Source organism: Vicugna pacos, chromosome 10, assembly GCF_048564905.1.
Source record: "Vicugna pacos chromosome 10, VicPac4, whole genome shotgun sequence".
NCBI lineage: Eukaryota > Metazoa > Chordata > Mammalia > Artiodactyla > Camelidae > Vicugna > Vicugna pacos.
In genome coordinates this window covers 2,539,460-2,552,119 of record NC_132996.1, presented here as the reverse complement: position 1 = coordinate 2,552,119, position 12,660 = coordinate 2,539,460, and the positions used below count along the sequence as shown (strand labels likewise).

The 12,660-nt window shown below is 42.6% G+C and overlaps 1 long non-coding RNA gene across 1 annotated transcript in view; it reads left to right on the top strand.

Annotated features, from left to right (window-relative positions):
• The first annotated feature begins 274 nt into the window (after positions 1-274).
• Positions 275-12,660, top strand: part of LOC140698895 (uncharacterized) — a 52,220-nt gene continuing 39,834 nt past the window's right edge. Inside the window, exons 1-2 of the long non-coding RNA XR_012076898.1 lie at positions 275-531; positions 11,894-12,088. This is a non-coding gene — a long non-coding RNA (uncharacterized lncRNA). The remainder of the gene's footprint in view (positions 532-11,893; positions 12,089-12,660) is intronic.

Here is a 12,660-nt window from a genome sequence, read left to right as displayed (position 1 = left end):
TTCAAGGTCTGGTGGGAGAGTGGGCCGGGCCAGGGGTGGGAGGGCAGTAACAGGGAGGAGACGGTGAGCAGGGGAAGTGGGGCTGGCGGGGTGTGGCCTGGCCCAAGGCAGTCGTGGTTCAAGTTCAGTGCCAGGACCCAGTCGGTGGCGGGGTGAAGGCTCTGGGGATGGAGACCCGGCGGGACGAGCAGGAGGGGCCCCAACTGGCTCCTCCCGGCCCCAGTGGCCAGGGCCGGTAAAGCAGGAGACCCACCCGAGCAGTTTGCACTGCGGGCGGGAGGAGGAGGGGCGCGCACTCGCAGACGGACAAAGGCACGGACGCCGGAACCCGCCCAGAACGCGTGGAAGCTGGCGGCAGCCGGTTGTTCCTGGAAGAGGAACACGGCCTGGGGTCTGGGCAGCCGCTTGCCCGCGGCTCGGCTGCCGCTGCCGGGCAGTTAAGAGGGCGCTGGTGGGGGCGCGCTGCTCGGGAAGCCGGCGGGTGACGCCTGGGCTGTGCGGCTTGGGAGGCGCACAGGGAGGGGTGCAGAGGTGAGGTCCTAGCCGCGCGTCCCTTTAGGACCCTGAGGCGGGTCCCAGTCGTCGCTGTGGTTCGTGGTAACCCCGCTAATACTAGTTCCTGAACCCCCCGTTTTTGCTGCCGCTTATACCCGGGTTTAGGAGAGCAAGTACAGCCCCGGGAGGTGGGAGAGCGCCGGACGGCTCCAGAGCATCTCCGACTGGCCCTCAGACTATGGCCTGCTCCTGGGAGGCGGGTGCGGTGCGGTCGCGGGGCCTCGGATGGAATAGGGGCTGCTCCATGAGAGCTCCTGGATTTGCTCCCATCTTCCCCGCGGCCTGACCTTGGGGGCGGCGTCTAAATCCCCAGGTTCTTGTGACTCATGTTACAGGTCAGGCTGCTCCTGGGAGGTGGGCGCAGTGCGATCAGTGTGCTGAGATGGCTGCAGCAGCAGCGGGAAATGGTTGCTACCCGTGCGCTCTCACAAGGCAGCACCAATCACGCCATTGCAGCCGCCGCGGTTCCCAGACAGCACAGCACCTGCCTTCCAGGAGCAGGCTGACCTCTAAAATGAGTTCCACGAACCTGGGGCAGCAGAGGCCAAGCTCAGGCCATGCGCTGGGGAGTTTGAAGCAAATCCACAGGCACCAATGGGCAGACTCCATAACCAGCCACTGCCTTCGACCACACCGCGCCCTCCTCCCGGGAGCAGGCTGACCTGAGGACGGTGCCAGGAGCAGCAGAGACCGAGGCCTGGACAGGCCGTGGGGGAAATGGCGGCAAATTGACCAGCTTGCCAGGTCGGTGCGCATCTCCCTGCCGCTGCCCCAGGTTCGTGGATCACTTGTTTTCAAGTGAGTGGGTTCTTGAGAGGCAGGCGCTGTGCAGTCAGGAGGCGGGGGCTGCGGGGAGGGGTGCTGCCCAGTGGGAGCAGGTGGACTTGCTCCCATCTCCCCCAGGCCCAGACCTGAGTTCGGCCTCTGCTGCCCCAGGTTTGCAAGACGCATGTCACGTCAGCCTGTCCCTTGGAGGAGGGCTCAGTGTTCTCGGGGCAGCCTCAGTGGGTGACAAGGATTTTAGAAGTGGGCTCTAGCCCAGCATAACTAACTCTGCTTTCTTCTCTTGCTTCCTCAGTTGGTGGCTGTATCAGCTTTTTCATTACAGGTTATTGCTGGATAATGAACATAGGTTTCTGTGCTATACAGAAGAAACTTTATTTAAAATCTATTTTTATATATAGTGGCTAACAATTGTAAATCTCCCAGATTTATCCCTTCACATCCCCTTTCCCTGGTAAACTTAAGATTGTTTACTAAGTCTGCAAGTCTGTTTCTGTTTTGTAGATGAGTTCACAGTGTCTTTTTCTCTCTTTTTTTAGATTGCACATATGAGTGGTATCATTTGGTATTTTTCTGTGTCTGGCTGCTTTCACTTTGACGACCTCTAGCTCCATTCATATTGCTGCAAATGGTTATATTTTGTCCTATTCATGGTCGAGTAGTGTTCTAGTGTATAAATATACCACAACTTCTTTATCCAGTCATCTGTTGCTACATTTAGTTTGCCTACATATCTTGGCTATTGTATACAGTGGTGCTATGAATTCTGGGGTGCAGATATCTTTTCACATTGGAGTTCCTTCCAGTTATATACCGAGAAGTGGGATTGCTGGGTCATAGGGTAAGTCTACTTTTAGTTTTTTGAGGGATTTCCATGCTTTCCATAATGACTACACCAAACTGGATTCCCACCAGCAGTGTAAGAGGGTACCCTACCCTCTTCGGCCTCTCTAGCATTTATCATGGGTGAAATTCTGAGTGATGGGTCATTCTGAATGGTGTGAGCTGATACCACATTGTAGTTTTGATTTGCATTTCTTGGTTTATTAGTGATGCTGAGCATTTTTTCAAGTGTCTATTGGCCATTTGTGTCTTCATTGGAGAAATGCTTGTTTAAGTCTTCTGCCTATTTTTGGATTGAGTTGTTTGTTTTTTTGTTATTAAGTTGCATGAGCTGTTTATATATTCTGAAAATTAAGCCTTTGTTACTCGTATCATTTGCAAATATTTTCTCCCATTCGTAGGTTGATGTTTTGTTTTACTTACGGTTGCCTTTGCTGTGAGGAAAATTATGAGTTTAATTACGTCCAATTTGTTTATTTTTTCTCTTATTTCCATTGCCTGGGTAGATTGCCCTAGGAGAACGTTGCTAAGATTTATGTCAGATTATGTTTTGCCTATGTTTTCTTCTAGGAGATTTATCATGTCTTGTCCATCTGAATCTTAAGCCTGTACTCTAGATCTGTGCTTCACTTTTGAATTTTGAGCTTCTTTGAGAACACCTACTCTTAGCTCATATGTCAGATTCAACATGTCTAAAGCAGATTTCATAATCTTTTTCTTGAAGCATCTGCACTTATTCAGTGGGATAATCATTCTTCCGGTCTTCAATACCCAAAGGCTTGGAATGGTCTTTGATTCATCTTTCTCTCACCACCCTCCACATTTTGTCAGCTTCTGGTACTGTATGTTTTTGGTTTCAAGTGTCTATTCTGATTGCTGATACTCTGATGAAGAGCTTTCATACCTGATATATGAATTTTACCTTCTGTTGAATTCTTGGATATTCTCTCCCCCCCTTTCAGTCAACCTACAGTTTTGATGCTCCAACATCTAGAGTCAAGTCAAAGACTTACCACAACCAGATCTCAGCCAGGTAGTCTCGACCCTCCAGCAGTTTGGCCTTACCTTATGTGTTCCAATCATTATGTGACTTAGTATCCTAGGGTAACCTGTGCCTTATTAAAAACCAGGTGTCACCAGCCCTTTCCTATCCAGTACTCAGTTAATACAGCTTAGAATTGCTCTGAGAACTAGTTGGAGCCCCATCCCCTTCATAGAGTCTTCCCTATTTACTCCAAATACTTCTAACTCCTCTTTGTATTCCTGCAATAATTATGATCGGTAGCCTGTTATCTTGGCTTAGAGTACTGACTTGGTACCATTCCCGGGTGGTTTCCAATGTGTCTCCTCACTTAGCTCGTAACTGAAGAAGACTCCCTTGTTCAGGCTTCTTTATACCCCACACTCTGCTTAGCATGGGGCAATAGCAGGCAACCAGGCAGTGCTTACCTACTTTATTTATTTCCAGTGGTGGTGGTGTGGCGTAAATCTAATAAGTATTAATTCAGTGTTGCAATTAAAAAAGAAAGCCAAGAAAATCCATAAGACTTTATCTCCATGTTCACTTTAGCGCTTTACCTCAACAGTTTTCTTAACTCTGTGTTTACATTCACATTGTGTTCAATGTTTGTACAGTTCCCTGAGGCAAGCAGGTGAGATGTCATTATGTTTGACTTTCACGTTACATTTCATATTGGATATATTTGTGCAATGACAAAACCTTCTGTTATAAGTAAACAGCTGGAAGCCCAGAGAGACTAAGAGCCTAACCCAGGGTCACCTGGTTAGTGTTTGGCACACGCCAGGACCACGGTTCATACCTTCCAGGTGATCCTCTTCCAGTGCCTTTTCATTCCAGTGCTGGGAAATGTAGCCCCATCAGCCAAATGGCCAAGTCACATTGCTGCCCCTTTACCTGCCAGTGATGGCAGTGCTACAAAAAGTGGAAAGGAAAGGTCAGAAAAAGGAGTGATAAAAGACATGGAAGTGCTGGAAATGGATCCTCAGCCGCCTCCTCCCTATATGATCGCCTCACAGTTGTCCCACTCTGACAGTGCTGTTCATTGTTTATAACATAGTCTTTAAAGTCAGACTGATCTTTTATAGGACATGCATTTATTCTGGTCCCTTTCCTGCTAGTAGTCACCGTCATGGGCAGAAAGGGCCTGACTCTGCTCTGTTTGTCACGTAGATGGGAAGGAATGTGGGAGAGGGAGCGGGTTGAACTGAAGCCGAGCTTTTACAGCTCTGTTGTTCTCGGACCAGAGCAGTTCCACTCTTGCTTTCATCACCTCTCCACCTCCGAGTCCCAGCCACCCACTCCTGCCTGCTTCCCCACATGCCATGTCCTGGGAAAGGACAGGGTGGTGGGCAGTGCCCCCTCCGCCCTCCGCTCTGGGAGGTGCAGGAGTCTGCTTCAACTTTTGAGCTGTTTTGGTAATTGGGTTTTTCCTGCTTTTCTAAACTTCTCCTTTCAAGCTCTGAGAAATTGGAGATGTAACTTAACCATACATGGACTATACTAGTATATTCAGTGGCATTAATGTGATGTTGTCTGTAAGGTGTTCTGTGACTGGATAGGAGGTTTTTTATCTCACAGGATACTTCATATCCAATTCTAAAGGCCTACAGGCTGCAGGTGTAATTCAAGTTCTTACATGTCTGTAAGGCAGACATAAACATTATTTGGTAATATGACCATACGTTCATAGATTACAGTTAGTCTGACGGCTCTGTATCTAATAAAAGTTTAAATTCCAAACGCTTGAAGAAAATTTGCGGAACATATATTTTTGCCTGTAACTAGTTACAAAAACTGATATCACAACTCTACCACAAGCAACAGTGTTTCCCAGTAGAGAAATCCCTCTACTTTTACAACCCCTAAGTAATGCGGTGGTTCTTTGGGTGAGATGAGGGATGCCAGAGTGTTTTGTTGGGACACTAGAGTGGCATGACAAGTATTCTGGGACTGGTTACAGTTGAATCTCTACTTCCTATTTCCTGGACTGATTACAGAGGCAACGTTAGTGCGGTAACCTGCTTCTGAATGCAAGTGTAGCTAGGAATACAACAGAGAAAACAGAAGGGATATCAAGTAATGGAGGGACTTCAGAGCAGTACAAATGGTGACTTTGACACCACCAGCTGCTGACATGATCTTGGCAGGAATTTGTGAGAAGTGGTGGGTGTCATTGCAAGCAGGAGAGTCCTGCAGTTCTTGGGGTGAACAGGCAAAGGGGAGAGCAGATACGGTGACCATCCGGGGGCTATTTGTGCCCTGAATGTGAAAATGGTCCCCTGTTCAATTTTGCAGCCACAACTTCACGTGACTCAGGGCATTATTTCCACCAGAAAGCCATAAAAACATAAACAACCTCTGTTTTCCAAAGTGTTCTCGATCTGAGATGATTGTCCTGTGGTGGGAGGTAAGAGGGTGATGGGGCGTATTACATCACCCCCTTTCACTAAAAGTCGACGTCGCTGCTTTGCAGCCTACTCCTAGAGGTGCTGTCATTCTGTTACACCTAGGCCTCTAAGACGGGCATGCCTGAATCCTCACGTGAAGAGGGACGGTTTTGTGCAATTTTAAAAAATTGCTTGGGTCATGGAGTCCTATGTTCCCTCCATTGGAAATCACTGTTCCAGAGCAAATAGTAGGCATCTATAGAAACTATATTGTTGGTAAGATGTCTTCAGAAGTTTTGCAGTAGGTTTAAATATTTGCTTGGTGATGGCATCTTGATTGTTTGAAGGAGGCAACCCTCACTAGGGGCTTTGTGTGCTTCCTGGCTGGGAGTTCTTTTACTGGCAGCAGAGTGTTCGTAGGCAGAGTTAGAAAGTTACCTGGTCTGAGAAGCCGAATTTGCCCGCAGCTGGGAATTGGCAGAAGAGTCTGTTATGGAAGGAAAGCTTTAGGATTATCTGGTAGCAGAGTTCTGGGATCCAAACGCTGGGAAACCTCAGCTTTTGTAGAGTATGTTCTGTAACAATAGGCTATTGGATAATTTTAACCCTTGTTATGGGATGTAGAGTTGGGGAAAGACTTAAAAGTGAAAGAACCTTAAAAGAGAATCTCCGAATATTTTAAAGAAGACAGTTCTCAGAATGAGAGCTTTTCTGGAAAAGACTAGTTCTTCACTTCACAGGGGAAGCAGGGAGCAGGTGTAGCTGCACTTACGGTAACTTCAAAGGTAAACCTTACCCTCCCACTTAGCTGTTTCCTGGTGTAGGTTCATCTCCCACATCTGTAGTTTTAGACCTGATGTGTCATTTTCTGGTACTCCATTCTGCTTCTGAGAGAGAGACTGACACAAAGTCACATAGCGATTGAAAAATTGCTCAAAGGACTTTATTGTTAAAAATGTAGACCTGTGGCAGGGTGCTGCATTTGCAAGTGACTTTCGGTACAGAGAACACTGAAAAGAATGCAGTGTTATTTCTTGTTTTATTCCTTTAAGCCTTTGAATAGAAGGTTTTCTTTGCAGAGTTTCTGGAGTACATCAGAACAAGCAGGAACCAAAAATAGCTTTAAGAAAGCACCAGTATAGATGTTGCTTATAGTATGGTATCTATCTTAAAGTTAATTCTTTAAAGCAGGAAGTTGTAACTCTCAATTTCTTAAGCAAATATAAACATTCTTGACCCTTAATGACATTCTTTGTGGGGTGAAGCTGCTTTTTCTTCCATTCTGAGCATTGAAAGGCCTTCTATGATACTTCTGCCAGTCCTCAATATTTTATTTTCCCTCTGTTGTGAACTTGTTATTAAACTTGAAGCAGATATAAATATCATTAACTTGCTACATATGGAGATATTCAGTGTTACATAGTCAGAAAGTTTGTGTACATCTCACGTTTCTACATAATTCCCCCCTTTCCAAATGAGTTCCTGATGAAAAGATGGTGGGAAGTGGCATTATGCGGGTCTGTCTTACAATACACAGTGTTTCCCCTGTTCCCTCTACCAGATCTGGATGTTCTTTCGTGTTTCAGCTTCTAGACTTACTAGCTGTTTTTCTTAAACCAGGTATAACTCATCCCCTTGCTCACACACACATGTGTACACACACACACAGACACACACATTCTGCCATAGGGAGTAGCGTGCACCATCCCATTCTTCCACTCCAGCTCTGATCCCACCCCCTGGAGGCAGTGTCTTGCACGAATTCATTTGTAAGTTACTTTTTAAAACTCGAGTGGTTGGGAAATAGGACTGATGTTCACACCTAGTAGGCAGGCTCTCAAGGACAACTTCTATGGTTAATGCCAGGTTATCTTAATGTTTGAGTACCTGGGTTTCATGTCTTCCTCTACCGCCTGTGTGACCCATGATTCCCACATATCTGTCTCCCGCTAAACTTTTTCTCTCCATCTCTGGACTCTTACAATCTTCTGCTGATTTGACATCTTCACTTGGAAATCTGGTATCTCAAAACCTACATGTGTAAAAACTGATATCTTGGTCCTCCTACCCACCAAACTGGTTCTTTCTCAGCCTCCCCCATTCAGTTAGTGAAAACTTAATCCTTCCAGCTGCTTGGGTCAAAAAACTTGGAGTTATTCTGACTTTCACTGACATACCACATGAATTCTGTCAATAGATCTGGTTTAACACTGCCTTTAAAACATATCCAGAGCCCAGCCACTTCTCACCATGGCTCCTGCCTCCACTGCTGCTTCCCTGCCCTGAGCCACTGTCCTCTCCTCCTGCAAAGCCCTTCTCAGTGGCTTCCCTCCTTTCATCTCTGACCCATTTCGACTATTCTCACCTGGCAGTCAAGTGAGCCTTGAAAACCTAAGTTAGATTGTGTCGTCCTTCTGCAGTGCCTCCCCATTTCACTCCGGGTAAAAGCCACAGTCCTTTCAACGTCCTCCAAGGCCGTACAGGATCTGCACTGACCCTTCTCCACAGCTCCAGCCGTGCCCCCATTCTGGAACATGCGAGGTGCGCGCTGGCCTTAGTGATGGTTATTCCGTCCACCTGGGACTTCTCACTTCCTAGTCCTAGTGTTAACCTCAGTCCTCAGTGTGGCCTGCTCTGGTATTTAATACAACATCACCCTCATCCCATACCCTCAACTCTCTTTACCTTGCCCTTTTATCTTTTTTCCATGGTTCCTCTTTCCTAGCATTCCACCTCCTCTGCTGCTCTGTTGTGTGACTTGTCATCTCCACCCCCATCCCAGCTAGACTCCAACCAAGCTCCGTGAGGACAGGACTTTTGTTTTGTTTATTGATCTGTTCCAAGTGCCTAGACTAGTCCTGGGTACATAGTAGGAAGTCAAAAATTATTTGCTGAATAAATTAAAAGACTATTTTAAAAATGAATCATCCTTTCAGGAATGGGTGAGGAAAGGAAGCTGCATGAAGGAAAATGGTGCGGTAAATAATGATATATGCCTCTTGTTCTTTGTGTGATATATATGTGTGTTTTAGTCTTAATTTGGTATCCCAGTTTCTTAATTTAATAGCTATATGAAGGTGTAATTTACAGTCCATAAAATTCACACATTATAATTGTACAAGTCAGCCATTTTAGCTATTTCTAGAGTTGTGCAACTGTATCCTCAAAAAGTCCCCTTGTGTCTGTCCATATGCAGTTTGCCCTCCCCTCAGTGGCATCCTGATTTTATTTGTTTTAGTTTTTTGGCAATCACATCTCAAAAGAATAATTTACACAGCAGTACTAATATAGCTTTGCACTTTTAGAAATTACACTTAAATATGAAATCAACGATCATTGCTGAATGTAGGTAGCAGTATCAGACATCGGTGAGAAGAATGGACTTGAGTGTCAGTCTGGCTGCAGTTTTACCCAGCTCCACCATTTACCAAGTTACCCAAATTATTTTCTGCCTCAAGCTCTTTATCTGTTATATGGGGGTAATAATAGCAGCTTACAGTTTTGTGAGGATTAAAAAACTGGGAAACAAAATTTAGTACAGTGGCCAGCTTATGTTATTACCTAAAAAATAGCCTTGCATGTAGAGAGCAAAATTCAAATCAGTTTGTAAAGAATGTGCAAAATATGATCCAGTTCCTGCCTGGTTTGTAAACACATCTACTACTGCAGAATGTAAAAGCAGGCTAATTTCCAACAGAAAAGAACATTTCTCAGCATTTTTTCAAAGGTAGTTGCAAAATCGTTTTTACTAAATCTTCTGTGCACATCTCTGACAGAGCTTTGACACCAGGGAGTTAATTATCTACTTTTTGTTAAAATCATACTGACCATCAGAATGTGTTCTGAATTATATTTTAGCATTTATGTTGGGAAATACTGTGAGACTTTTTCTAAATTAATGGGGGGGCATTCATTGTAGCTCTTGTAGCCTGATAAGCCTGCACTAAATTATCTTTTTTAAACTTTTTATTAAAGTAATTAATTAATTTTTTACAGGGGTGGTAATTAGGTTTTTATTTATTTTATTTTTAGAAGAAGTACTGGGTATTGAACCCAGGCCCCTGTGCATGTTAAGAATATGATCTTTCACTTGAGCTATACCCTCCCCCCAAAATTATCTTCAATAGGTATTTTTTCTCTGTTTTGTTATTTTCTTTTATGTAGAGATGCACAAAGCAGGGTCATCAGAAGCCTCTCAATTCCAAAGATTATAATAGTGAAAAACATTGCGCAGTGACAGTGAATCCTTGGCATATTTAGAAAGATTGTAAAGTCCTGAATGAATTAAGAAGGTATTGTTACATTAACATACATGTAACCATGGCTCTCTTACCTTTATTTTTCACTTTATAATGAAGATACTCCCCACCCGTCAAGGTTGATTTGTTTGATATAGGGAATATCCAAAACCTTTTCTGCAATATTTTTAAATAAGTAAGAGCAGGTAATTTATCAGAAGTGTGAATGGTGTAATCTGCTCTGTCTAGTATGGTAGCCACCAGCCACATGTGGCTATTGTGATTTGAGATGTTTTATAAGTGGAAAATACGTAATAGATTTTCAAGACTTCGTACAACAAAAATAATGTAAAATATTTATTAATAAGTTTTAAAAGTGTTGATCACACTTTTGAAATGATAGTATATTGGATATTTTCAGATAAAATAATTATTACTGGAATTAATTTCACTTGTTCTTTTTATTTTCTAAATGGGATTACTGGAAAATTGTGACTTGCTCTATGTTTCTATTGACAGTCCTGGCTTCTAAATTATTGCAAATAATAAGAAAAGAAAACTTTGATTAAAACTTTTGCAATTGAGTAGTTGATTTACATCATAGTAGTTTCAGGTGTACAACACAGAGGCTCAAAATTTTTATAGATTATATTCCATTTAAAGTCACCATAAAATAATGGCTATATTTCCCTGTGCTGTATGATACAGCCCTATAACCTATCCATTTTATATGTAGTACTTTTTACCTCTCAATCCCCTACCCCCTTCCTGCCTCCCCTCTCCTCCTTCTCCCCATTGGTAACCACCAGTCTGTTCTGTGTACCTGTGAGTCTATTTCTGTTTCTTATAGTCATTAATTTGTTTTATTTTTAAGATATACATATAAGTTAATACATAGAATATTTGTTTTTCTTTCTCTGACTTATTTTACTTAGCATAATACCCTGCAGGTCCATCCATGTTATTGCAAATGGCGTTATTTTATGTTTTATGGCTGAGCAGTATTCCATTGTGTGTGTGTGTTCATGTGTATATATGTGTGTGTGTGTATATGTGTGTATATATATAATATACCACACCTTCTTTATCCAGTCATCTGTCAGTGAACATTTGGGTTGTTTCAGTGTCTTGGCTATTGTAAATAGTGCTGCTGTGAACATTGGGGTGCGTGTGTCTTTCTGAATTATATTTTTTTCCAGACATATACCCATGAATGGGATTGCTGTATCACACGGAAAACTATTTTTAGTTTTTTAAGGAACCTCTATACTGTCCTCCATAGTGGCTGCACCAATGTACATTCCCACCAACCGAGTAGGAGGGTTCCTTTTTCTCTTAAAAGGTCAAAAATTTTCTGCATTTATATATTTACAGTTTAGGACACAATTTGACAAAAGCCAGATAGACTTTAATAGCAGTTAATACAGTATATTTTTTAACTGGCCATGCATTATGGATAGATATGTTATTGATGAGTTGGTTCCCTATATTTGTAGATGCAGAAGTTTTTATAGCTTCACAGATATTTCAGTGTTGCAGAGAGAAAAATTTCTTTGCCTTTTGCTGAACTTGTCCGGGTGGGTTTATCGAATTTGGTCCAGGCCTCCAGAGGTGAATACACATCCAAACCTGAACCATTTGAATGTCTGCAAGAATTTAAGAGTCTAGAATGTCAGATCTGGACTACAACTCTGGTAAATGACATCAGTGAGTGGACTCAAGAAAACTCCATTTGAGTGCAAAACATTTCATAAGCCAAAAAGGGCCTTGAAATTGTGGCAAAGCCAGAGACTTTTGTGCGCCACATATGGCCACAAACCCATGGGGACAACCACAGGCCTTCTGGAGTGCCAAGGGAATTCCATGTGAGGAGTCCAGCACTCACGGGAATCCAACAAGTCCCTGCCAGCCAGAGCACCTTCTTTGCTACTGTGCTGTTTTGAGCAAATGTCTTTTCATCAGGTTCAAATTGGTTTGTTGTTTTTTTTTTGCATAAGAAAAATCAAACAACTTCTTGTTCCCTTGGTGAAAGTAAAAGCCTAACATTTTCTGATTTCTTTTGACAGAGAAAACATGAGCCTTTGAATCTGATCTCATCTGTGATGGTCTGCAGCTGGAAGCAACCAGATCAGTGTCAGTCCCTTTGCAGCCATTGGCTGGGAGCCTGCATGTTACCTGGAATGATATTTGAAACATGTCACACTAGCCGTGCCTTCTCTGTGGGCTGGGAGGCGAGTCAGTCAGAATCTGCATTATGGAATGTATGTTTCAGATCCAAAGCTAGGAGATCCTTTTTAATAGCCAGAGAATTCACTCATAAATATATCGATTAATGTATTTATGCAAGAACATTTTTAAAGATTTTTATTATAAAAATTTACCCCCGAATATTGAGAATGAAAGAACAGTGGAATTAAGAACATCTGTACCTTAATTATACATAAAGAATCTTAAAATCCTTCTAAATATTTTTTTGTTCAAATGTAGATATTTTTCCCTTCCAAAAAGGAAAATTACTATTTCACTTTTTTTGCATTTTCCTTTTATTATATATTCCATATAAATAAATATAATTCTTTTAAATCCCTTTTAATGGCAGTTTAACACTATATTGAACAGATATGTAAATAGTCCTAGGTTTCAGTAATTTAAAAAATTGTCATTACAATACCACTGCAAAGAATATTTTGGTGTTTCTATTTTTAGTTACTAATTTGGAGTAAAAACTAACAAGTTTGCATTTCTTCATCTAAAACATTGGTTATTTTATGAATGAACTGTAAGGATTTTAAATAACTTTTCAGTAATTTCTACAAAGAAATTATCTTTAAGG